The 25,380-nt window shown below is 37.8% G+C and overlaps 1 protein-coding gene across 2 annotated transcripts in view; it reads right to left on the reverse strand.

Moving 5' to 3' along the window:
• The window catches only part of MCTP2 (multiple C2 and transmembrane domain containing 2), a 251,723-nt gene that overhangs the window by 200,243 nt on the left and 26,100 nt on the right, over nucleotides 1–25,380 (reverse strand). The gene's annotated exons all lie outside the window — the stretch shown is intronic.

Here is a 25,380-nt window from a genome sequence, read left to right on the forward strand (position 1 = left end):
GACTTCACGCATTTGTACCCAGCCCAGGATATTTAGTCACTGGGAAGTCACTGCCTTTTGAAGGTCAAGACAATATGACTCTACAGCTCTTGCCTGTTGACCATTAGCATCCCAGGGTGAACTTGGTATCTTCAGTAGGCAATGTGGAGATGAATGGATTCCAGAGACAGACTTCACAGGTTGGAATTTTACTTTTTTATGTTCTGCTTAGGTGTACTATCACACTAAGTCTCAATTTTTTCACCTATCCACTAGGTATTGTATCACCTAGTTTACAGACAAAATGAGATAAAGTGTTAAGTCCCAGTGTCTGAGTATCCGATAAAGAGAAAGTGTTCAGTCAGGAAAAGCTATTTTTTATTACTACTGATAATACTATCATAATGTCATATTTTGATATCTTAACTTGTTACTTAAGAGCTGTCTCATTACTATTTCCATTTTTATGCATAAGTTTAAATATAACTACCTCATAGGGATCTTGTGAGGACTGAATGAGTTAGTCCATAAAAAGTACTTAGAACAATGCTTCAAATAGATTAAATTTTTAATATTACAATGTTACCCAGCTTTTAAATTATTTTTATTTCAATTATTTCATACTGGGTCATTCCTGCTTTAAAATTTTTAAGTATTTTACAACTCTATGCTGCTTTTAAAACTGCTCCTCTAAACATAAGTTTGTATTTCACATTAGCAAGACACAAGTACATTTAATTCACATCTTATAGTTTAACTTGCAAGTATGCTCAAAACAACTGTTTCTCTGTTCATCTAGAAATATTTTTAGTCAATTTGAAATTAATGGAGTGTTATATAGATATCTATTAGATCTAATTGGTTGACAGTTTAGTTCTTTTATACTCTACTTATTATTGAAGAGGTATTCGTTTTTTCAACTATAACTGTGAATTTGTCTATTTCTCCTTTCAGTTATGTCAGTCTTTGCTTCTGTATTTTGAAGGTCTTTTTTTTTAAATTTTTATTCATAGAAAGGCATTTTATTTTAAATATGGCAGTGTGTACATGTTAATACCAAACTCCCAATCTATCCCTCTCCACAACCCTTCCCCCCACTCCACCCCCCCGGTAACCATAAGTTCATGAGTTCGTTCTCTAAGTTTGTGAGTCTGTTTCTGTTTTGTAAATAAGTTCAATTGTATATTTTTTAGATTCTGCATATAATCAATATCGTATGCTATTTGTCTTTCTCTGTCTTACTTCACTTAGTATGATAATCTCCAGGTCCATCCATGTTGCTGCAAATGGCATTATTTCATTCTTTTTAATGGCTAATATTCGATTGTATATATGTATCACATCTTCTTTATCCATTCATCTGTCAATAAACATTTAGGATGCTTCGACGTCTTGGCTATTGTAAACACTGCTGCACTGAACATTGCAGTGCATGTCTCCTTTCAAACCATGTTTTTCTCCGGATATATATGCAAAAGTGGGCTTGCTGAATCATGGTAGCTCTATTTTTAGTTTTTTAAGGAACCTCCATACTGTTCTCCATAGTGGCTGTACCAATTTACATTCCCACCAACAGTGTAAGAGGGTTCCATTTTCTCCACACCCTCTCCAGCATTTAATGTTTGCAGATTTTTTGATGATGGCCATTCTGACTGGTGTGACGTAATAACTCACTGTAGTTTTGTAGTTTTGATTTGCATTTCTCTAATAATTAGTGATGTTGAGCATGTTTTCATGTGTCTCTTGGCCATCTGAATGTCTTATTTGGAGAAATGTCTCTTTAGGTCTTCTGCCCATTTTTTGATTGGGTTGTTTGTTTTTTTGATATTGAGCTTCGTGAGCTGTTTGTAAATTATGGAGACTAATTCCTTGTCAGTTGCACTGTTTGCAAATATTTTCTCCCATTCTGTGGACTGTCTTTTTGTTTTCTTTATGATTTCCTTTGCTGTGCAAAAGCTTTTGAGGTTAATCAGGTCTCATTTGTTTTTTGTTTTTTTCCATTACTCTGGGAGACAGATAGAAAATGATATTGCTGCGATTTGTGTCAAAGAGTGTTCTGCCTATGTTTTCCTCTTAGAATTGTATAGTATCTGGTCTTACATCTAGGTCTTTAGTCCATTTTGAGTGTATTTTTGTGTATGGTGTTAAAGAATGTTCTAATTTCATTTTTTTACGAGCAGCTGTCCCATTTTCCCAGCACCATTTATTGAAAGACTGTCTTTCCTCCATTTTATAGTCTTCCCATCTTTGTCATAGATTAATTGGCCATAGGTGCATGGGTTTATTTCTGGGCTTTCTATCCTGTTCCATTGATCTTTATTTCTGTTTTTGTGCCAGTACCGAACTATTGTTTTTTGTATACATGTCACAGTTAAAACAGTTCTCTTCTTGCTGTTTAAACCCATTCTGACCATATCTATTTTATAGTTGGTTTGTTTAGACCATTTGCATTTAATGTAATAATTGATATGTTTGCACCTAGGTCTAGGATTTTATCACTTGTTTGTTTCCTCTGCTACGTGTTCTGTTTCCTCTTTCCCGCACTGTTTAGGTTTAAACATTTTCTTAGTGTGACATTTTAATTTATCAATTCTGATTTTTGACTATATCTCTTCATGTAAATTTTTGGTGGTTGATCTAGGGATTACAACATGCAGAGTTAACCTTTTACCCTTTACTTGGAATCAATAATTCAGCACTCCAATTGGATTAGAAAAACCAAATCATATTGCTGTTATAATTTTTTAAAAACCTGCAAACTTAGTGGTTTATTGATATAAATTTATTACTTTTCAATTCTGGATGTCAGAAGTCCAATGCACATTTCATCAAGCTAAAATCAAGGTGTTGACAAAGCTGCATGATTTCCTGGAAGCTCTGGAGGAAAATCTGTGTCTTGGTCATTCCGCACAAAAAAGTCCTCAGTTTCTTGCTAGCTATCAGCTGAGGGCCTTTTGCAACTTCTACAGGCTGCCTAAGTGCCTTGGCCCTCTTCTTCACCTTTAGAGACAGAAACAGCCATGAAAGTCCTTCTTAACACTGTAGCTCTCTGATGCAGTCTTCTGGCTTCCTCTTCCATTTTTAAGGACTCATGTGACATGACTGGGTGAACCAGTATAGTATATTCTTCCCATCAAAAGATTTGCAGCCACACACACAAAAAAAAGAACGTTGTAGATTCATTTAACATCTTTATTGGAGTATAATTGCTTTAAAATGGTGTTAGTTTCTGCTTTATAACACAGTGAATCAGGTGTACATATACATATATCCTCATATCTCCTACCTCTTTCGTCTCCCTCCCACGCTCTGTATCCCACCCCTCTAGGTGGACACAAAGCACCGAGCTGATCTCCAAGTGCTATGCGGCTGCTTCCCACTAGCTATCTGTTTTAAATTTGGTAGTGTATATATGTCCCTGCAACTCTCTAACTTCATCCCAGCTTACCCTTCCCCTTCCCCTTCCCCATGTCTTCAAGTCCATTCTATATGTCTGCGTCTTTATTCCTGTCCTGCCCCTAGGTTTATCATAACAATTTCTTCTTTTTTAGATTCCATATATATGTGTTAGCATACAGTATTTGTTTTTATCTTTCTCACTTACTTCACTCTGTATGACAGTCTCTAGGTCTATCCACCTCACTACAAATCACACAATTTAGTTTATTTTTATGGCTGAGTAATATTCCATTGTATATATGTGGCACATCTTCTTTATCCATTCATCTGTTGATGGACACTTAGGTTGCTTCCATGCCCTGGCTATTGTAAATAGAGCTGCAATCAACATTGTGGTACATGACCCTTTTTGAATTATGGTTTTCTCAGGTTATATGCCCAGTAGTGGGATTGCTGGGTCATATGGTAGTTCTATTATTATTTTAAGGAACCTCCATACTATTCTCCATAGGGGCTTTTTCAATTTACATTCCCACCAACAGTGTAAGAAAGTTCCCTTTTCTACACACCCTCTCCAATATTTACTGTTTGTAGATTTGTTGATGATGGCCATTCTGACAGGTGTGAGGTGATACCTCATTGTACTTCTGATTTTCATTTCTCTAACGATAGACATGTTGAGCATCCTTTTGTGTGTTTGTTGTCAATCTGTATATCTTCTATGGAGAAATGTCTATTTAGGTCTTCTGCCCATTTTTGGATTGGGTTGTTTGTTTTTCCGATATTGAGCTGCATGAGCTGCTTGTAAATTTTTGGAATTAATCCTTTGTCAGTTGCTTCATTTGCAAATATCTTCTCCCATTCTGAGGTTTGTCTTTTCATCTTGTTTAAACTTTCCTTTGCTTTGCAAAAGCTTTTAAGTTTCATTAGGTCCCATTTGTTTACTTTTCTTTTTATCTCCATTTCTCTAGGAGGTAGGTCAAAAAGGATCTTGCTGTGATTTATGTCATAGAGTGTTCTGCCTATGTTTTCCTCTAAGAGTTTTATAGTTTCTGGCCTTACATTTAGGTCTTTAATCCATTTTGAGTTTATTATTGTGTATGCTATTAGGGAGTGTTCTAATTTCATACTTTTACATGTAGCTGTCCAGTTTTCCCAGCAACACTTACTGAAGAGGCTGTCTTTTCTCCATTGTATGTTCTTGCCTCCTTTATCAAAGGTAAGGTGACCATATGTGTGTGGGTTTATCTCTAGGCTTTCTATCCTGTTCCATTGATCTATATTTCTGTTTTTGTGCCAGCACCAAACTGTACTGATTACGGTAGCTTTGTAGTATACTCTGAAGTCTGGGAGCCTGATTCCTCCAGCTCCATTTTCCTTTCTCAAGACTGCTTTGGCTATTTGGGGTCTTTTATGTTTCCATACAAATTGTGAAATTTTTTGTTCTAGTTCTGTAAAACATGCCATTGGTAGTTTGATAGGGATTGCACTGAATCTGTAGATTTGTTTTGGGTAGTATAGTCATTTTCACAATGTTGATTCTTCCACTCCAAGAGCATGGTATATCTCCCCATCTGTTTGTATCATTGTTAATTTCTCTCATCAGTTTCTTATAGTTTTCTGCATACAGGTCTTTTGTCTCCTTAGGTAGGTTTATTCCTATGTATTTTATTCTTTTTGTTGCAACAGTAAATGGGAGTGTTTCCATAATATCTTTTTCAGATTTTTCATCACTAGTGTATAGGAATGCAAGAGACTTCTGTGCATTAATTTTGTATCCTGCTACTTTACCAAATTCATTGATTAGCTCTAGTAGTTGTCTGGTAGCATCTTTAGAATTCTCTGTGTAGAGCAGCATTATCTTCTGCAAACATTGACAGCTTTACTTCTTTTCCGATTTGGATTCCTTTTAATTCTATTTCTTCTCTGATTGCTGTGGCTAAAACTTCCAAAACTATGTTGAATAACAGTGCTGAGAGTGGGCAACCTTGTCTTCTTCCTGATTGTAGAGGAAATGGTTTCAGTTTTTGACCATTGAGAACGAAGCTGGCTGTGGGTTTGTCATATATGGACTTTATTATGTTGAGGTTAAGTTGCCTCTATATCTACTTTCTGGAGTGTTTTTATTTTAAGTGGGTGTTGAATTTTGTCTAACGCTTTTCTGCATCTATTTATATGATCATATGGCTTTTCTTCAATTTCTTAATATAGTGTATCACATTGATTGAGTATATTGAACAATCCTTGCATTCTTGGGATAAACCCCACTTGATCATGGTGTATGATCATTTTAGTGTCCTGTTGGATTCCATTTGCTAGTATCTTGTTGAGGATTTTTGCATCTATGTTCATCAGTGATACAGGCCTGTAGTTTTCATTTTTTGTGACATCTTTGTCTGGTTTTGGTATCAGAGTGACGGTGGCCTCATAGAATGAGTTTGGGTGTTTTCCTCTCTCTGCTATATTCTGGAAGAGTTTAAGAAGGATAGATGTTAGCAGATGTTAGCTCTTTTATACATGTTTGACAGAATTCACCTCTGAAGCCATCTGGTCCTGGGCTTTTGTTTGTTGGGAGATTTTTAATCACAGTTTCAATTTCAGTCCTTGTGATTGGTCTGTTTATATTTTCTATTTCTTCCTGGATCAGTCTTGGAAGGCTGTGGTTTTCTAAGAATTTGTCCATTTCTTCCAGTTTGTGCATTTTATTGGCATATGGTTGCTTGTATTAATCTCTCATTATCCTTTGTATTACTGCAGTGTCAGTTGTTACTTCTCCTTTTCCTTTTCTAATTCTATTGATTTGAGTATTTTCCCTTTTTTTCTTGATAGGTCTGGCTATGCTTTATCAGTTTTGTTTATCTTCTCAAAGAACCAGCTTTTAGTTTTATTGATCTTTGCTATCGTTTCCTTCATTTCTTTTTCATTTATTACTGATCTAACCTTTATGATTTCTTTCATTCTGCAAACTTTGGGGGTTTTCTTGATCTTCTTTATCTAATTGTTTTAGGTGTAAGGTTAGGGTGTTTATTTGAGATGGGTCTTGTTTCTTGAGGTAGGATTGTATTGCTATACATTTCCCTCTTAGAAGTGCTTTTACTGCATCCCATAGGATTTGGATCACCGTGTTTTCATTGTCATTTATTTCTAGGTATTTTCTGATTTCCTCTTTGATTTCTTCAGTGATCTCTTGGTTATTTAGTAGTGTATTGTTTAGCCTCCATGTGTTTCTATTTTTTACAGATTTCTTTCCTGTGACTGATATCTAGTCTTATAGTGCTGGAGTTAGGTTAGAAAAGATAATTGATATAATTTCAATTTTCTTAAATTTACCAAGGCTGACTTGTGACCCAAGATATGATCTATCCTACAGAATGTTCCATCAGCACTTGAGAAGAGTGTATTCTGTTGTTTTTGGATGGAATGTCCTATAAATATCAATTAAGTCCATCTTGTTTAATGTATCATTTAAAGCTTGTGTTTCCTTATTTATTTTCATTTTGGATGATCTGTTCATTGGTGAAAGTGGGGTGTTAAAAGTCCCCTACTATGATTGTGTTACTGTCAATTTCCCCTTTTATGGCTGCTAGCATTTGCCTTATGTATTGAGGAGCCCCTATGTTGGGTGCATAAATATTTACAATTGTTATATCTTCTTCTTCAATTGATGCCGTGATCATTATGTAGTGTCCTCCTTTGTATCTTGTAATCATCTTTATTTTAAAGTCTATTTTGTCTGATATAAGAATTGCTACTCCAGCTTTCTTTTGATTTCCATGTGCATGGAATATCTTTTTCAATCCCCTCACTTTCAGTCTGTGTGTGTCCCTAGGTCTGAAGTGGGTCTCTTGTAGAGAGCATATATATGGGTCTAGTTTTTGTATTCATTCAGCCAATCTATGTCTTTTGGTTGGAGCATTTAATCCATTTACATTTAAGGTAATTATCAATATGTATTTCCCTATTACCATTTTCTTAATTGATTTTGGTTTGTTATTGTAGGGCTTTTCCTTCTCTTGTGTTTGCTGCCTAGAGAAGTTGCTTTAGTGTTTGTTGTAAGCTGGGTTGGTGGTGCTGAATTCTCTTAGCTTTTGGTTATCTGTAAAGGTTTTAATTTCTCCATCAAATCTGAATGAGATAGTTGCTACGTAGAGTAATCTTAGATGTAGGTTTTCCCCTTTCATCACTTTAAATATGTCCTACCACTCACTTATGGCTTGCAGAGTTTCGGCTGAAAGATCAGCTGTTAACCTTATGGGGATTCCCTTGTATGTTATTTATTGTTTTTCCCTTCTGCTTTTAATATTATTTCTTTGTATTTAATTTTTGATTGTTTGATTAATATGTGTCTTGGCATGTTTCTCCTTGGATTTATCCTGTATGGGACTCTCTGTGCTTCCTGGACTTAATTAACTATTTCCTTTCCCATGTTGGGGAAGTTATACACTACAATCTCTTGAAATATTTTCTCAGTCCCTTTCTTTTTCTCTACTTCTTCTAGTACCCCTAAAATTCGATTAAGGTGCATTTAATGTTGTCCCAGAGGTCTATGAGACTGTCCTCAATTCTTATCATTGTTTTTTCTTTATTCTGCTCTGTGGTAGTTATTTCCACTATTTTATCTTCCAGGTCACTTATCCATTCCTCTACCTCAATTATTCTGCTGTTGATTCCTTCTAGAGAATTTTTAATTTCATTTATTATGTTGTTCATTATTCTTTGTTTGCTCGTTAATTCTTCTAGGTCCTCGTTAAACGTTTCTTGTGTTTTCTCCATTCTATTTCCAAGATTTTGGATCATCTTTACTAACGTTACTCTGAATTCTTTTCCAGGTAGATTGCCTATTTCCTCTTCAGTTGTTTGGTCTGGTGGGTTTTTACTTTGCTCCTTCATCTGCTGTGTGTTTCTCTATCTTATTTTGCTTATCTTACTGTGTTTGGGGTCTCCTATTTGCAGCCTGCAGGTTCGTAGTTCACACTGTTTTTGGTGTCTGCCCCCAGTGGCTAGGGTTGGTTCAGTGAGTTGTGTAGGGTTCCTAGTGGAAGGTACTAGTGCCTGTGTTCTGGTGGATGAGGCTAGATCTTGTCTTTCTGGTGGGCAGGACCACGTCTGGTGGTGTGTTTTGGGGTGTCTGTGACCTTATTATGATTTTAGCCAGCCTCTGCTAATGGGTGCGGTTGTGTTCCTGTTTTGCTCTTTGTTTGGCATAGGGTGTCCAGCACTGTAGCTTCCTGGTCATTGAGTGGAGCTGGGTCTTAGCTTTGAGATGGAGATCTCTGGGAAAGTCTTCACCATGTGGTATTACGTGAGGCCAGGAGGTCTCTGGTGGACCAATGCCCTGAACTCAGCTCTCCCACCTAAGAGGCTCAGGACTGACACTTGGCTGGAGCACCAAGACCCTGTCAGCCACATGGCGCAGAAGATAAGGGAGAAAGAAAAAAGAAAGAAAATAAAGTTATTAAAATAAAATATATATATATTATTAAATATTTAAAAAAGAAAGAAGGAATGAAGAGAGCAACCAAACCAATAAACAAATCCACCAATGATAACAAGTGCTAAAAACTATACCAAAAAAAAAAAAAAAAAAAAAAAACCCAGACAGACAGAACCCTAGGACAAATGGTAAAAACAAAGCTATACAGAAAGAAGCATACAAAGAAGCATACACATACACATTCACAAAAAGAAAAAAAGGAAAAAATATATTTATTTATACATATAAAAAAAAAGGAAGAGAGCAACCAAATCTACCAATGATAATAAACTCTATATACTAAACTAAGAAAAACATAAAACCAGAAACAACAAATTAGATGCAGAAAGCAAACCCCAAGCCTACAGTTGCTCCCAAAGTCCACCTCCTCAATTTGGGGATGATTCGTTGCCTATTTAGGTATTTCACAGATGCAGCATACATCAAGTTGATTGTGGAGATTTAATCTACTGCTCCTGTGGCTGCTGGGAGAGATTTCTCTTTCTCTTATTTGTTTGCACAGCTCTTGGGGTTCAACTTTGGATTTGGCCCTGCCTCTGTGTGTAGGTCGCCTGGGGGTATCTGTTCTAGCCCAGACAGGACATAGTTAAAGTAGCAGCTGATTAGGGGGCTCTGGCTCACTCAGGCCAGGCGGAAGGAAGGGTACAGAATGCAGGGCGAGCCTGTGGCAGCAGAGGCCAGCATGACATTGCAACAGCATGAGGCACACTGTGTGTTCTCCCGGGGAAGTTGTCCCCAGATCATGGGACCCTGGCAGTAGCGGGCTGCACAGGTTCCCGGTAGGGGAGGTGTGGATAGTGACCTGTGCTTGCACACAGGCTTCTTGGTGGCTGCAGTAGCAGCCTTAGTGTTTCATGCCCGACTCTGGTGTCCACGCTGATAGCCTCGGCTAGCGCCTGTCTCTAGCACTCATTTAGGTGGTGCTCTGAATTCCCTCTCCTCATGCACCCCAAAACAATGGTCTCTTGCCTCTTAGGCAGGTGCAGACTTTTTCCCAGACTCCCTCTTGGCTAGCTGTGGTGCACTAGCCCCATTCAGGCTGTGTTCACCCAGCCAACCCCAGTCCTCTCCCTGAGGTCTGACCTCCGAAGCCCGAGCCTCAGCTTCCAGCCCCAACCCACTCCAGCGGTTGAGCAGACAAGCCTCTCAGGCTGGTGAGTGCTGGTCGGCACCAATCCTCTGTGCAGGAATCTCTCTGCTTTGCCCTCTGTATCCGTTGCTTGCGCTCTCTTCCATGGCTCCGATGCGTCTTCCCTGTCCACCCCATCTCCGCCAGTGAAGGGGCTTCCTAGTGTGCGGAAACTTTTCCTCCTTCACAGCTCCCACCTAGAGGTGCAGGTCCTGTCCCTACTCTTTTGCTTCTGTTTTTTCTTTTTTCTTTTGCCCTACCCAGGTACGTGGGGGAGTTTCTTGCCTTTGGGGAAGTCTGAGGCCTTCTGCCAGCATTCAGTAGGTGTTCTCTAGGAGTTGATCCACATGTAGATGTATTTCTGATGTACTTGTAGGGAGGAAGGTGATCTCCACGTCTTACTCCTCTGCCATCTTGAAGGTCTCCCCCCACATCGTTCTTTTTGCCATTTATTGTAACATATTCATTCACAGGACTTGGGGATTAGAATGTAGATATGGGGGGGAGGCGGGGACGGGGGGAGATTATTCTGCCTTCCATACCACCATATAGGTTTCCTTGTCATCTCCCTTTTATAATGTTCTTACATATTACATCTAAATACATTGAAAATTCCCATCAGACAATGTTTTACTTTGATTTAAATGATGAACCACTTTTTTAATAATTCAAGAAGAGAAGATTTTATTTACCATTTCCTGAGTGTATATTTCTTTGGATTTATCTTGTCTGGGATTAGCTTAGCTTCTGGAATTTATAGGTTCATCTCTTTTGCCAAACTTGGAAAGTTTTCAGCTATTATTTCTTGGAATATTTTTTAGCAACACACTCTTCTTTCCTTCTGAGCCTCCAATCATACAAACATTATGCCTTTTTGTTATTCTCCAACAGTTCAAGGGTCTCTTCAATACTTTTCCTCTCCTTTATTAACAACGGATAATTTCTATTGACTTATTTTCAAGTTTGCTGATTCTTTCCTCTGTCACCTCCATTCTGTTACTGAATCCATACAGCGAGGGGTTTTTTCCTTTTTGGTGTGGGGGATGCAGGGTAGAGAGGCTACTGGTTTTTTTAATTCTAAAATTTCCATCTGGTTTACTTCATATTTCCTATTTCTTTACTGATTACTTCCTATTCTAACTTTTATTTCAGGATTTAAGATTATTCATTTGAGCACTTTTACAGGAGTTGCTTTAAAGTCATCTTTTCATTGTCATCTGTTGTCTCTTCCCATGTGATCTGAGATTTTTGTAGTACTTCATACACCCATATGGAATGTGCCTTGTTTAAATCTATGGTGAATGTTGATATTTTTTTATCAGGCACTTGATTTGGTTAGCTTCTGGCCATTAAATCCAACCCACCTCTATGGGCCGTAGTTCCAATATCAGTTCCATTTTCAAAAGCTATGCAGGGCCATTCAGATTTACACTGGGTGTGCACCATGTAGAGATCAGTCTGGGACTCAGGTGATGTTCTATTCATTAATTCCATCCTCAAAGCCCTTGGTATGCTACTAAGGATGAGATCCAAGCATGTGCAGATTGTAGTGAGTCTAGGAGTTCACAGATTCATGGGTTTATTTCCCAAGCCACTCTTTCTCACCTGTCTCCGCTGATACTTTCTGGTACCCTGGAACATCCCTTGTCACTCTTCCAATCAGCAACAACCCACTTCTATGACTGCACCAGAGTAGCAGGAGGATTGAGAGGGGGTGGGGGGGAAACAAGCAATGGTTTAGCCCTGGCTTTTATAACTATAGCTTTACCAGATAGACAGGATGTTCCCTTAACTCAATGGCTCCTGAAGTTTCCCACTGCCAGCTGTTTCTGCTGCTACTGCCTCTGCCAAAAGATTGCCAGAGAGCTGGGGCATGACAAAACCAAGAAAAAGGAGACAAAAAAGATGGGAGATTTCTCCCTTCTCTCAGAGCTTTAGGGCTTCCCTTTTCTACTCCTTGAGCCAGAACTAGACGTGTCTCCTGGATTTCTGTCTGTGTTCCAATACTGAGCTCAGGATTTTAGACTGCATTGAATTCAAGCTGTGGGGTTAGCAGAGAAAAAAACTGTAAGCCCATCTCTAGTTCAGTGGTATTTCATTCTAGTATTCTTCCTTAGTCTACATGCTGATATTTACTTTTCAGAGAACTCACTAGCTTCAACTGGCATTTTATCCAGTTTCATGTTTGTACTCATTGGGGGAAAAAAGGTTGGAGTGGTTTTATTCAATTTTACCTGGAACCAGAATTCTTTTAATAAGTTTTGCAAAAGCATTTTAATCAATTTCCCCAAGTGTGCAATGCCAAGTGTACAGAACTGCAAACATATAAACACAAAAGATATGTGCCCAGGAAAAAAAAAAAAGGAATCTTAAGGGTGTACATAAAGCTAATACACTGTTAGACTGTGGTCTCTTTGATGCTTGAAAACGTCATCCCTCCAATTCACAATGCATTCTTCAGAATAAAGGAAACTTACAAATCTAAGGTTTGAAGAAAATGACAGTGAGGTAAATCCAACTATCTAAGTATGAAAATATACTGAGTTTTCTTCATCTCAAAGGATACTTAAAAAACAAATATATCTGTTCCATTTTCTACAATGAAAAAAGTTCATAGGTTATTGTCATAAACACCCAAAGGATCACAAGTTAAAATACAACCCACGCTCTGCAAACCATCAGCACTAGAAGCAGAATCTCTTCGTAAAACAACATACCTATGCTACCCTACCTGTTAAATTTCAGCTTTCATTTATTGAACGAAAATAAGTATTCTGTTTCTTCAAACTACTAAAGACAAGACAAGGTCTTTACAGGAAGCAGCCCCAAGCCAAGGAGCCTAATGGAAGTTTCATTTATTATGGTTTTAACCCAGACATCCTCCCCAGCTGGCTGGTAGCCACTGGCCAAATGGAAAAAGAACAAACCTTTGAAATTTCAGCTCAAAAGTTTCTGATTGAACCTGGACCACAACCCCTATCTGAATGAGAAACTCAAGAAAGGCAAGAGGTTCTGAGAATGACAACAGCATAAGTTATCATTACGTGTATCAGAGCTATTCAGTAACATTAACCCAAACTGTGCTTCTCAAAGTTCTCCTTTAGTGTAAATGTGATGAAAAGGGTTTGTTTTCACAATCTAAACATCAATTCCAATGACAAAGCAGCAGGTAGTTTTTATGAGTCAGAATGTGTCATTACTGAGATATTTTATTTAACCACAATATCTTTTTTCTTACCAGTAGAAAGAAAATTTCCTACCACATTCTGTTAAAACAGGGGGGGAAATATCTAAACTAAATTCAATGAAAGTGAAAATCTGATGGTGTAAGCTTATCTTATGGGAAAAGACAAAGGCAAATAAAATTCTAAAGGATTATTCAGTATTCTGATAGAACAGGGTAAGAGTCTGTACACCTGGGTATATTTAATTGTGCTTGTAGCAGAAATAATCACCCCTACCCTTATCTAAAGGAGACTATCATTAGGGAAAGGTCTCTTGAGATCAGTTCCATATAAAGGACAGACGATTCTCTGCTTTTATAGTCAATTTGGTTTTTTTCTTCTAAAATACAGCCTCCCAATCTATCATCCAACTTGTTACTAAATCTGTGAGCCAATTGAGGAAAGGGAGATCATTCCATATACCAGATATCTATTAAAAAAATATACCATGGAGACAGAAATCCCTCCAAAATTAGGATCAACCAAAAGCACTAGATGCATTTTTCAGTCCCACTACACATGTTCTTGGAAAGAAACAAAATGTATTAATAGGGAAGTAGGTTCTGTCTCCTCTGGTTAATGCCATACCTGGCCACACTACTGGTCTCTTAAAAAATCTCATCTAGGGGCTTCCCTGGTGGTGCAGTGGTTGAGAGTCTGCCTGTCGATGCAGGGGATACGAGTTCGTGCGCCGGTCTGGGAAGATCCCACATGCCGCAGAGCGGCTGGGCCCGTCAGCCATGGCCGCTGAGCCTGTGCGTCCGGAGCCTGTGCTCCGCAACGGGAGAGGCCACAACAGTGAGAGGCCCGTGAACCGCAAAAAACAAAAATATATCACCTACAGGAAAAAAAAAAAAACCTCAGAATTTCCTACTTCTTCATCAATCACTCCTAATTCATATCCCAGAGTTGAATTGTTGGTTTGTACGTTATATGGATCCTAACGTTGACTCATGAGGTATTGCCAAATTGCTCTTCAAAGTAGGTATATTAATTAATACACCCAACGTCAGCCAATAATTTCCTACTGTGCAACATCTTTGCCTGCACCTAGTATTGCAAGATTTTTTAACATTTGCCAATCTGAAATTGTGAAAGGGGATCCATTATTCACTTAGGATGGTAGCTCTGGAGCTTTTCTTATTTATTTGAAATGTTACTTTAAACATTCTAATAATAATGCTTTCTTAGTATTTTTTGTTACAAAACCTTTCTCCCAATATCTAGCCTTTAAAAAAAAAATAAACTTTATTATTACGGTCCCAAGATTCACATGTATAAAAAAACTTGGTGAGCTAAATGTATAAATATTTTTCTTTGCAGGTTGTGTTTTTGTATGTGGCATATATCTATGGGGCATGGTTTTAAAACCCTCAGTCACACATACATTCTCATATAACTTCTTGGAAAAACTCTAAAGTTTTGCTTTTCACAATCTTTATACTGAATTGTTTGCTTATGGTTTTATGTGGGGATGATATTTTATTTTTTATCCATATGGATAATCAAACTTCAAAGCATCCTTTATTGAAAAGACCTATCCTAACTCCCAGTGACCTACAAGTCCATCTCTATCAGGTATGTAATTTCCATAAATAAGGTCTCTACCTGCTTATCTATACCTGTGCAAATATCTCATAATAATTAATTCCTATAGGTTTGAAGTAAGTCTTGATATCTACTTGGGTAAGCCCCACCCTGCTATAGTCCTTCAGATCAATTTCTTTTCTTCTTTGTTCTTCCATGTAAATTTTAGAATCCATTTGTCTAATATCCCCACCCCCAAACAAAAACAGTGGAGATTTTGATTGGCAAATTTTTTACAAGTTAATCTAAGAACAGCTTCATGATATCATTCTCTTCCTAGCCATGAATATGGTTACTTTCTATATATTTTTTTTGGAATAGACTTTAATCTTTAGCACAATTTTAGTATACAGAGTAACTGCAAAAGTACAGAGTTCCCTCCTATCTCCTCTTCCTCCCTATACACAGTATCCCCAATTGTTAAGATCTAGCATTAATGAGGTTACAATGGACAAACCATTATTGATATTATTATTAACTAAAGTCCATAATTTACCTTAGCATTCACTTTTGTGTTGTACAGTTCTATGAGCTTGGACAAATGTATAATGTCATATGCCTCCCATCACAGAATCACAGAATTGTCTTAACTGTTCTAAAAATCCCCTGTGCTCCACCTACGCATTCTTTCCTCCCCTCTCCTCCCCCACCCTGGCAACCATTGATCTTTTCACTATCCCTGGTTTTGTCTTTTCCAGAATGTCATATAGTTGGAAATACACTTTACATAGCCTTCTCAGATTGCCTTCTTTTTTTTTTATTTTTCAGTGTGACTTTGTTTTTTTATTTTTATTTATTTATTTTTTTAACATCTTTATCGGAGTATAATTGCTTTACAATGGTGTGTTAGTTTCTGCTTTACAACAAAGTGAATCAGTTATACATATACATATGTTCTCATATCTCTTCCCTCTTGTGTCTCCCTCCCTCCCACCCTCCCTATCCCACCCCCTAGGTGGTCACAAACAACCTAGCTGATCTCCCTGTTCTATGCAGCTGCTTCCCACTAGCTATCTATTTTACATTTGGTAGTGTATATATGTCCATGCCACTCTCTCACTTCGTTCCAGCTTACCCTTCCCCCTCCCCATATCCTCAAGTTCATTCTCTAGTAGGTCTGCATCTTTATTCCCGTCTTGCCCCTAGGTTCTTCATGACCATTTTTTTCCCTTAGATTCCATATACATATATGTTAGCATACGGTATTTGTTTCTTTCTTTCTGACTTACTTCACTCTGTATGACAAACTCTAGGTCCATCCACCTCACTACAAATAACTCAATTTCATTTCTTTTTATGGCTGAGTAAATACTCAATTGTATATATGTGCCACATCTTCTTTATCCATTCATCTGTTGGTGGACACTTAGGTTGCTTCCATGTCCTGGCTATTGTACATAGACCTGCAATGAACATTGTGGTACGTGACTCTTTTTGAATTATGGTTTTCTCAGAGTATATGTCCAGTAGTGGGATTGCTGGGTCGTATGGTAGCTCTACTTTTAATTTTTTAAGGACCCTCCATACTGTTCTCCAAGTGGCTGTATCAATTTACATTCCCACCAACAGTGCAAGAGGGGTTCCCCTTTTCTCCACACCCTCTCCTGCATTTATTGTTTGTAGATTTTCTGATGATGGCCATTCTAGCCGGTGTGAGAGGATATCTCACTGTAGTTTTGGTTTGCATTTCTCTAATGATTAATGATGTTGAGCATTCTTTCATGTGTTTGTTGGCAATCAGTGTATCTTCTTTGGAGAAATGTCTACTTAGGTTTTCTGCCTATTTTTGGATTGGGTTGTTTGTTTTTTTGATATTTAGCTGCATGAGCTGCTGATAAATTTTGGAGATTAATCCTTTGTCAGTTGCTTCATTTGCAAATATTTTCTCCCATTCCGAGGGTTGTCTTTTCGTCTTGTTTATGGTTTCCTTTGCTCTGCAAAAGCTTTTTAGTTTCATTAGGTCCCATTTGTTTATTTTTGTTTTTATTTCCATTTCTCTAGGAGGTGGGTCAAAAAGGATCTTGCTGTGGTTTACGTCATGGAGTGTTCTGCCTATGTTTTCCTCTAAGAGTTTAATAGTGTCTGGCCTTACATTTAGGTCTTTAATCCATTTTGAGTTTACTTTTGTGTATGGTGTTAGGGAGTGTTCTAATTTCATTCTTTTACATGTAGCTGTCCAGTTTTCCCAGTACCACTTATTGAAGAGGCTGTCTTTTCTCCACTGTATATTCTTGCCTCCTTTATCAAAGATAAGGTGACCATATGTGCGTGGATTTATCTCTGGGCTTTCTATCCTGTTCCATTGATCTATATTTCTGTTTCTGTGCCCGTACCATACTGTCAGACTGGCTTCTTGCACTTATGCATTTAATTTTCCTCCATGCCTTTTGTGGCTTGATAGACAGCTCATTTATTTTTATTGCTGAATAATATTCCATTCTGTAGATATACCACAGTTTGTGTATCCACTCAACTACTGAAGAACATCTAGGTTGCTTCCAATTTTGGGCAATTATGGCTATAAACATCTCTGTGAGGTTTTTGCACAGGCATAAGTATTCAACTCATTTAGGTAAATACCAGGGAGCAAGATCACTGTGATATCTATACAACTTTAAACAGTCTTTAGTAATCATCAGTTATATTGTTTAAACTTTCATAATAAGCATCTTGCCCATATTTTGCTAAATCAATTCCTAGGTAACTCATAGTTTTGAAGTTATTGACATTTTTATTATATTTTCATTGTGAGCTGCTATATATAGAAAATTAAGTCAATTGTTTTTATATTGTTTTATCTTGTCATAAATGGATTATAATTCCAGCCACCTTGTTGAGGTCATTTATTAACTAATAATTTGTCTGTAAATTATAATTAATTCTGGTTTTCAATGTAAGCCACTAAATTAGTTTCAAATGATGAAAATTTTGATTCATCTTTTCTAAAATAACTATTTTTCCTTCCTGCACTGCCCAGGGTTTCCAAATCAATATGCAATAGTCTACTGGTAATATGCTTTATCTCTTATTTTCTTGATCAGTCTTATAAGGGGTTTATTAGTTTTTTAATCTTTCTAAAACTAACTTTTCCTTTATTGATTTATTGATTTCTGTTCTTAATTTTACTCTTTCCTTCTTCCTATACCCTCTGGGTTTAAGTTTCTTTTCTTCATTTAAATTCTTGGTATGGAAAATTGGATACTGATTTTCAGACTGTACACTTCTCTTATTTATGCATTTGTTATAAAGTTACCTTTAAGCAGTCAGCTGCATCCCATGAGTATTATGTCAAATTATCATTACCATTTAATGCAAAATTCTTCCTAATTTCTATATTAAGTTCTTCTATGATACATAGGTTTTTCTAGAGGTACAGTGCTTAATTTCTTTAAAAAATGAGATTGTCTAGTTATCTTTATGTTATTGATTTCTAAGCTTAATTCCTAATGATTAAATCAGAAAGAAAATCCTGATGTTTTCATTCCTCTACAATTGAGGGCTTTCTTCATGGCCCATCTTACAGTCAGTTCTGCAGTTCCCGGTTCTATATATGTCAATCAGTTGAAGCTGTTTGTGTTGTTTAGAGCTGTCTTCTCATTTTTTTTGTCTTCTTGTTCTATTAGTAGAGAAAAGAGGGCAGGTATTGAGAAACCGTAATGATGTTGAGTTGACAGGACTCAATAAAGGGGATAAGAAAGAGGAGATGTCGGGATTGAGTCCAGCCCAATTAAAGTGTACTAGAGCCATTCACTCAGAAGTCCAGATTTTGAAGGGAAATCCTGAGCTCAGTCTTGGCTTCCTTGTGTTTGAGAAGTTCAGTTGAAGAAGCCAAGTTGTCATCTGGGCACAGAATTGTGGAGCTAAGAGAAAGGTCAGGTCTAGAGACAGACTTCAGAGATTGACGTTCCAATGACAATTGGGAGCAGGGCAATGGATAAGATTGACAAGAAGAGTACAAAATGGAAAAATGGGATGAGCCTTAAGCAACTCCAGCACTTAATCTGTTAGAGCAGGATAAGCTTGCAAAGGAGACTAAAATTACATAGCCAAAGAGGAAACAAATAGTGTGGTGTTACCTTATGACAAATAGAACCCGAAACAGAGAAGATAAAGGAAGAATGTGTTATAGAGGAAGTGGTTAAGAGCATCAAGTACTGCTTGCAGGCTAGTTAACATCAGTCCTAAAAGCATTCATGTGGTGCAAGAGAGACTATTGGTAATCTTGGTATGACATGTGTTGGTGGCATGAGGGGGAAGGTTCACAAGGAAGTGGGAAAGGAAGAAAAGGAGGCAACAGATTAACTGATTTTCAAAAAATTGGGCTGAAGGAGAAGAGGGTTATAGGTCAAGTTGAGAGACTTGATCATACTTAGAGGTAAATCAATGTAATACTCATTCTAAACGTACATGTTTCTCTGGCTACGGCACTCAATGAATATTTACTTGCTGACTGAATTGCTCCCCACCACTTGCCAACACACACACACATACACACACACACACACACACACACACACACACACACACTTCCTTGATTCCCTTATCAGAATATTTATTATCTGTCATACAGCTATAGACCCGTTTTGAAAATCAAGCACTATCCTACAAATAATTTCATGAGTCTTAACAATACACACTGGGTATAAGAGAAGGTAATTCATGTTTTCACAAAACCTCTCAAAGAAATACTTGGACATATCAAGTGCAAGAAGGAAATTTTACATGTAAATACCTATCTTTTAAATAAGCATCTTGCACAGTTTATCATTCCCCTAATCCCAAAACATAAAGCCAGTGTTTTTTTTAATAACATAACCCTTAAAAACATTTCCCAAGTCCATGCCTATATCAACAGAAGCAGCAAATATCTATCATCTAGCCAGAGAACAATTATACCTCCTCCAAGCAGACAAGAAAACTCAATCATTCTAATATGCTATGGATAATATTATTGATGACCTCTAGAAATTTTGCAACCAATTTCAAAACACATACTCCAAGATAATCACATCATTACACCCTTAAAGCAGTCTCTTATAAAAATAAAAGGATCATGCTTTCCTCAATTAAAAGTGAAGTAAGAATCACAGAGTTGAATGAGTAGAGAGTAGAGAAATTAGATTCTTAGACAACCTGGTGTCTGTTATCTCTTTCAATGTTTCTCAAAATTGTTTAGATGGAGAGATTCCCATAAATGATTAATTCCATCATCTGGTTAGAAACTATTTACTAGAAAGTATAACTTTATTACACACACACACACACACACACACAGTCACTCTCTCACACTCACAGCATATGTACACAAGCCAATCATAACTTCTTCTCCTTTGTTACTTTTAATAAGTCATTCATTCAATAAACATTTATTGGCATCTATGTACTAGGGGTTATTAAATTGGGGATTCATCAGTGAACAAAACAGAGTCCTTGCTTTCATGAAATGTATGCTCTTAGGGACTTCCCTGGCAGTCCAGTGGTTAAGACTTCACCTTCCAATGCAGGGGGTGCGGGTTCAATCCCTGGTCAGGGAGCTAAGATCCCACATGCCTCGCAGCCAAAAAACCAAAACATAAAACAGAAGCAATACTGTAACAAATTCAATAAAGACTTTATAAAAAATGGTCCACATCAAGAGAATCTTGAAAAAAAACTGTTCTACTTGAAAGAGATAGACAATGAGCAAAAACATATTTGGTATGTTGGGTGATGGTAAGGGAAAGAACAAGAGCTGAAGGGAAGGGGTGGCTGCTGAGAGCCAGGCTGCCATTTTTTATATCTTGTATCAGGAAAGCCTCCTTCAGATAAAGTGAGCAGAGAACAAAAGGAAGGAAGTGAGGGAGGAGCGCCAAGTGGATGCATGTAGAGGAAGAGCCTTCCACACAGAAGAAAGGACAAGTACAGAAGGTCCAGAGACAGGCTGATCTCTCAGGGAGATGGAGAAACAGACAGGAAGCCAGTGTGTGACTGGAGCAGAGGCAGGAAGGAGAACTGCAGGAGATGAGTTCAGAGGGGAGTAGGTCAGATCTGGCCAAGTCCTTGTAGGTCACTGCCAGGATCCTGGGTTTTACACTGAGTAGGCTGGAAAGCCACTCGAGCCAATGATGCCTTGCTACTTCCTACTATGTATCTGGTCCTGTGTTCACTGCTTTACTTCCATCATCAGCAATGTTCACAATGATCTTATACAATATGCACTTTTACTCCAACTTTACAGGTGAGGAAGATGCAACTTGTTCAGGTCCACAGTGCTGGGAACTGAAACACAGGCTCATCTAGTTCAGCACTGCTCAGTGGCAGGGGGGGATATTACTAGCATTTGGAGCAGGACAATTCTTCATTGTATGGGACTGTTCTACACATTGTAGGATAGCAGTTATCAATGCCATACCTCACCTTCAAATGCCAGCAATGTCCCCTCATCCTTCTGACAATCAGAAACATCATACATATTTTCAAAAGCCCTCAACAGGCACACTACCCCCACTAGCTGGAACCACAAGTACAGTCCCTGCCCACCCTCCCTTGTTTTACCCTGCTAGCAGAATGCTGGTGACTGGAACAAAATTTGTAAGAAAGATGGATGCATGAGTGAAACACTTTAAAGTTGAACTATCTTCTCTGTTGAAACCATTTATTTTGGGCATTTCCCCCCTCTTATTTAAAACTCTGAAACAGCACTGTTAAATATCAGAGTTGGAATACAAATGTCCAGGACAGAGAATAACATAATATTCTTCAGAATATTGAGAGCTGAGCCTTCAAGTCCTTGGAATAATAAAAATTTGCCTGTGGGCTTGGGAGTACAATGGGCTCTTTGGAAAACACTCAGGTGAGATTTTCTTTGGAACTATATATATGAAGATGTGCTTAGAGAAATAACTAACACGAAATACTAGGAAATTGTCCACAGCAATGCATGATCATACACATGTGAGCCTGATAAATTCAATCCTTATCAAAGTTGCTATATCCACTTGAGAGTACTTATATAAGAAACACCAAAAATTAATACTGAGACATCAGTTTTCAATAAGTCTTTATAAAGCAGTCACTGAAAAGATTTGACCCAAGACACTCAAAGTTATAGGGATACATCTGTATTATTATCTAAGATATTACTTATGCTTCCAATGGAATTTGATGAAAGCTTGAAAATTGGCAGAACTTGAAACCAAGCCCAAATCTTTATAATGCGATCACTGAAATGATATGACCCAAGATAACCAAAGTTGTAGGTATAAATCTATATTATTATCTGTCTAAAACATTAATCATGCTTACAACTGAATTTGAAGAGTTTGAAAATTGGCAGAATTTGAAACGAAGTCCAAACAAGCCTAACTGCTTTGACAGGAGGCATTTCGATGGGCACTTCAGAAGTGATGAGCTAAAAGAAGAACACATAGTGATGTAACCAATTTAATAAGCAATTAAAAAGTCCTTATACTAATAGCTTAAACAATAATATCAATAACAGAGTTCTGCCAATTGATCCCCAATTCAGAACTGAAAAGCTGGCAAATATGCTTCTCTTAAGTCCTAAAAAAACTACCAAGAACACCTTACATACCAAAAGATTATAAATTAGAGTCTTTTTAAAATAATAATTTTTTTCAAGACTGACTCTACTCTTTCTTATCCCCTACAACTCAATCAACATAGAATGCTACCTGAGTGCCTGTTGGTTCTTATCCGAGTGGCAAGAAACCTGCCCACAAGAAGTTCATGATCTAACGGGAAGAGTTCAGCAGGGAGCAAAGTAGTGTGTAATGCATACTATGAATATGCAGAAATAGAACTGGGACAGTATTTAATGAGGTGTTAATCCTACAGTCTATACAAATGAAGGCAGTGAAGCGGAAAAGCAAGGTGGAAGACTTCCTCAAGAAAAAGAGAAGTGATAACAACAAATTAAAGAATTTTTTTTTTACGTTAAAATTAATATGTTTAATGAGGAAAGTTACTTTTTTTTTAACATCTTTATTTGAGTATAACTGTTTTACAATAGTGTGTTAGTTTCTCCTTTATAACAAAGTGAATAAGTTATACATATACATATGTTCCCATAACTCTTCCCTCTTGTGACACCCTCCCTCCCACCCTCCCTATCCCACCCCTCTAGGTGGTCACAAAGCACAGAGGTGAACTCCCTGTGCTATGCGGCAGCTTCCCACTAGCTATCTAATTTACATTTGGTAGTGTGTATATGTCCCTGCCACTCTCTCACATCGTCACAGCTTACCCTTCCCCCTCCCCATATCCTCAAGTCCATTCTCTAGTAGGTCTGTGTTTTATTCCCATCCTACCACTAATCTCTTCATGACATTTTTTTTTTTTTTTTTAGATTCCATATATATGTGTTAGCATACGGTATTTGTTTTTATCCTTCTGACTTACTTCACTCTGTATGACAGACTCCAGGTCTATCCACCTCATTACAAATAACTCAGTTTCATTTCTTTTTATGGCTGAGTAATATTCCATTGTATATATGTGCCACATCTTCCTTATCCCTTCATCTGTTGATGGACACTTAGGTTGCTTCCATGTCCTGGCTATCGTAAATAGAGCTGCAATAAACATTTTGGTACATGACTCTTTTTGAATTATGGTTTTCTCAGGGTATATGCCCAGTAGTGGGATTGCTGGGTCATATGGTAGTTCTATTTGTAGTTTTTTAAGGAACCTCCATACTGTTCTCCATAGTGGCTGTATCATTTTACATTCCCACCAACAGTGCAAGAGTGTTCCCTTTTCTCCACACCCTCTCCAGCATTTATTGTTTCTAGAGTTTTTGATGATGGCCAATCTGACCGGTGTGAGATGATATATCCTTGTAGTTTTGATTTGCATTTCTCTAATGATTAATGATGTTGAGCATTCTTTCATGTGTTTGTTGGCAATCTGTATATCTTCTTTGGAGAAATGTCTATTTAGGTCTTCTGCCCATTTTTGGATTGGGTTGTTTGTTTTTTTTGTTATTGAACTGCCTGAGTTGCTTATAAATTTTGGATATTAATCCTTTGTCAGTTGCTTCATTTGCAAATATTTTCTCCCATTCTGAGGGTTGTCTTTTGGTCTTGTTTATGGTATCCTTTGCTGTGCAAAAGCTTTTAAGTTTCATTAGATCCCATTTGTTTATTTTTGTCTTTATTTCCATTTCTCTAGGAGATGGGTCAAAGGGGATCTTGCTGTGATTTATGTCATAGAGTGTTCTGCCTATGTTTTCCTCTAAGAGTTTGATAGTGTCTGGCCTTACATTTAGGTCTTTAACCCATTTTGAGTTTATTTTTGTGTATGGTGTTAGGGAGTGTTCTAATTTCATACTTCTACAGGTAGCTGTCCAGTTTTCCCAGCACCACTTATTGAAGAGGCTGTCTTTTCTCCACTGTGTTTCCTTCCCTCCTTTATCAAAGATAAGGCGACCATATATGTGTGGGTTTATCTCTGGGCTTTCTATCCTGTTCCATTGATCTATATTTCTGTTTTTGAACCACTAGTTTTAAACTATGGCATGAAATCATTCCAAAAAGACTTAAATACCAGTCAAGGAGGAACTTTATTTAATAGCCTAGTATATGGTTAGAATAACTATTCCTTTTATTAACATAACCTAACTCATACTATCTATGTCCATTAATAGAGACACTATTTGGAATATCAAAAGAATCAACTTTATATGCCGGGATTTCAAAAGGTCGGACCTCAGTGCAAATATCTCATGGTGGGGTAGACGGGAGTAACAACAGTTACTGAGAGTGTACTATGTTCCTGGTACTCGGAACATTTCACAAACTTAATTTATAGAATACTCATAAAAATCCTGCAGAGATTATGAATAATCATTCAAATCTCTACTTTACAGATTAACTTGCCCTGAGTCAACAGTTTTGCTTTTGGTGGCAGAGTTGCCACTAAAACCCACAGCTGCCTAGCTCAGGATCCATGTGCTTTGTACTCTGCCAGGCCGTTTTACCAGTCAAGTAATAAAGTAGTCAACTAAATTAACAGTTTGAAATTGGAATGAAGGACAGGGTTTTCTCTGAGCCTCTGTCTCTTTTCCCAAGCCTCTCTCCTCTGCAAACCCTCTTCTACACCCCCAGAGCAATGGTCTTACCAAAGGAGAGATAGAATCCCCTGTAATGGCTCCTGCACTGCCCGTAGGAAAAAGTTCACAGCCCTTCATGTGGCATTTGAAACCCCACTGCATATCTGGCTACAACCTGTATGCCCAGCCATTCCACCTGTGCTGAGGGGTGAGAGAAGATGAGGGCCCAATAAGAAAAGAAGGACTGGAATGGTCAGTCTAAAAGCATGCAAGCCTGTCAAGGGGGGCTCCACCCTATGATCAAGAGATGAGGAGATGATGCCAACAGCTGAACAGCAGGAACGCTGAGTGGACCTTGTCTCAGTGGGCAGGCTGCAGCCTCAGGAAGGAATGACAAAGAGATGCTGGAGCATTCTAAAATTGAATACACCATGCTGGAGGAAGCCCCATTGGATTCTGAGTTGAGAGGAAATTTGCTTAGACTTTTTATCTCCACTGAGATGCTCAGTGACCAGAA

The sequence above is a fragment of the Kogia breviceps genome, chromosome 3, assembly GCF_026419965.1.
Source record: "Kogia breviceps isolate mKogBre1 chromosome 3, mKogBre1 haplotype 1, whole genome shotgun sequence".
NCBI classification, from domain to species: domain Eukaryota; kingdom Metazoa; phylum Chordata; class Mammalia; order Artiodactyla; family Physeteridae; genus Kogia; species Kogia breviceps.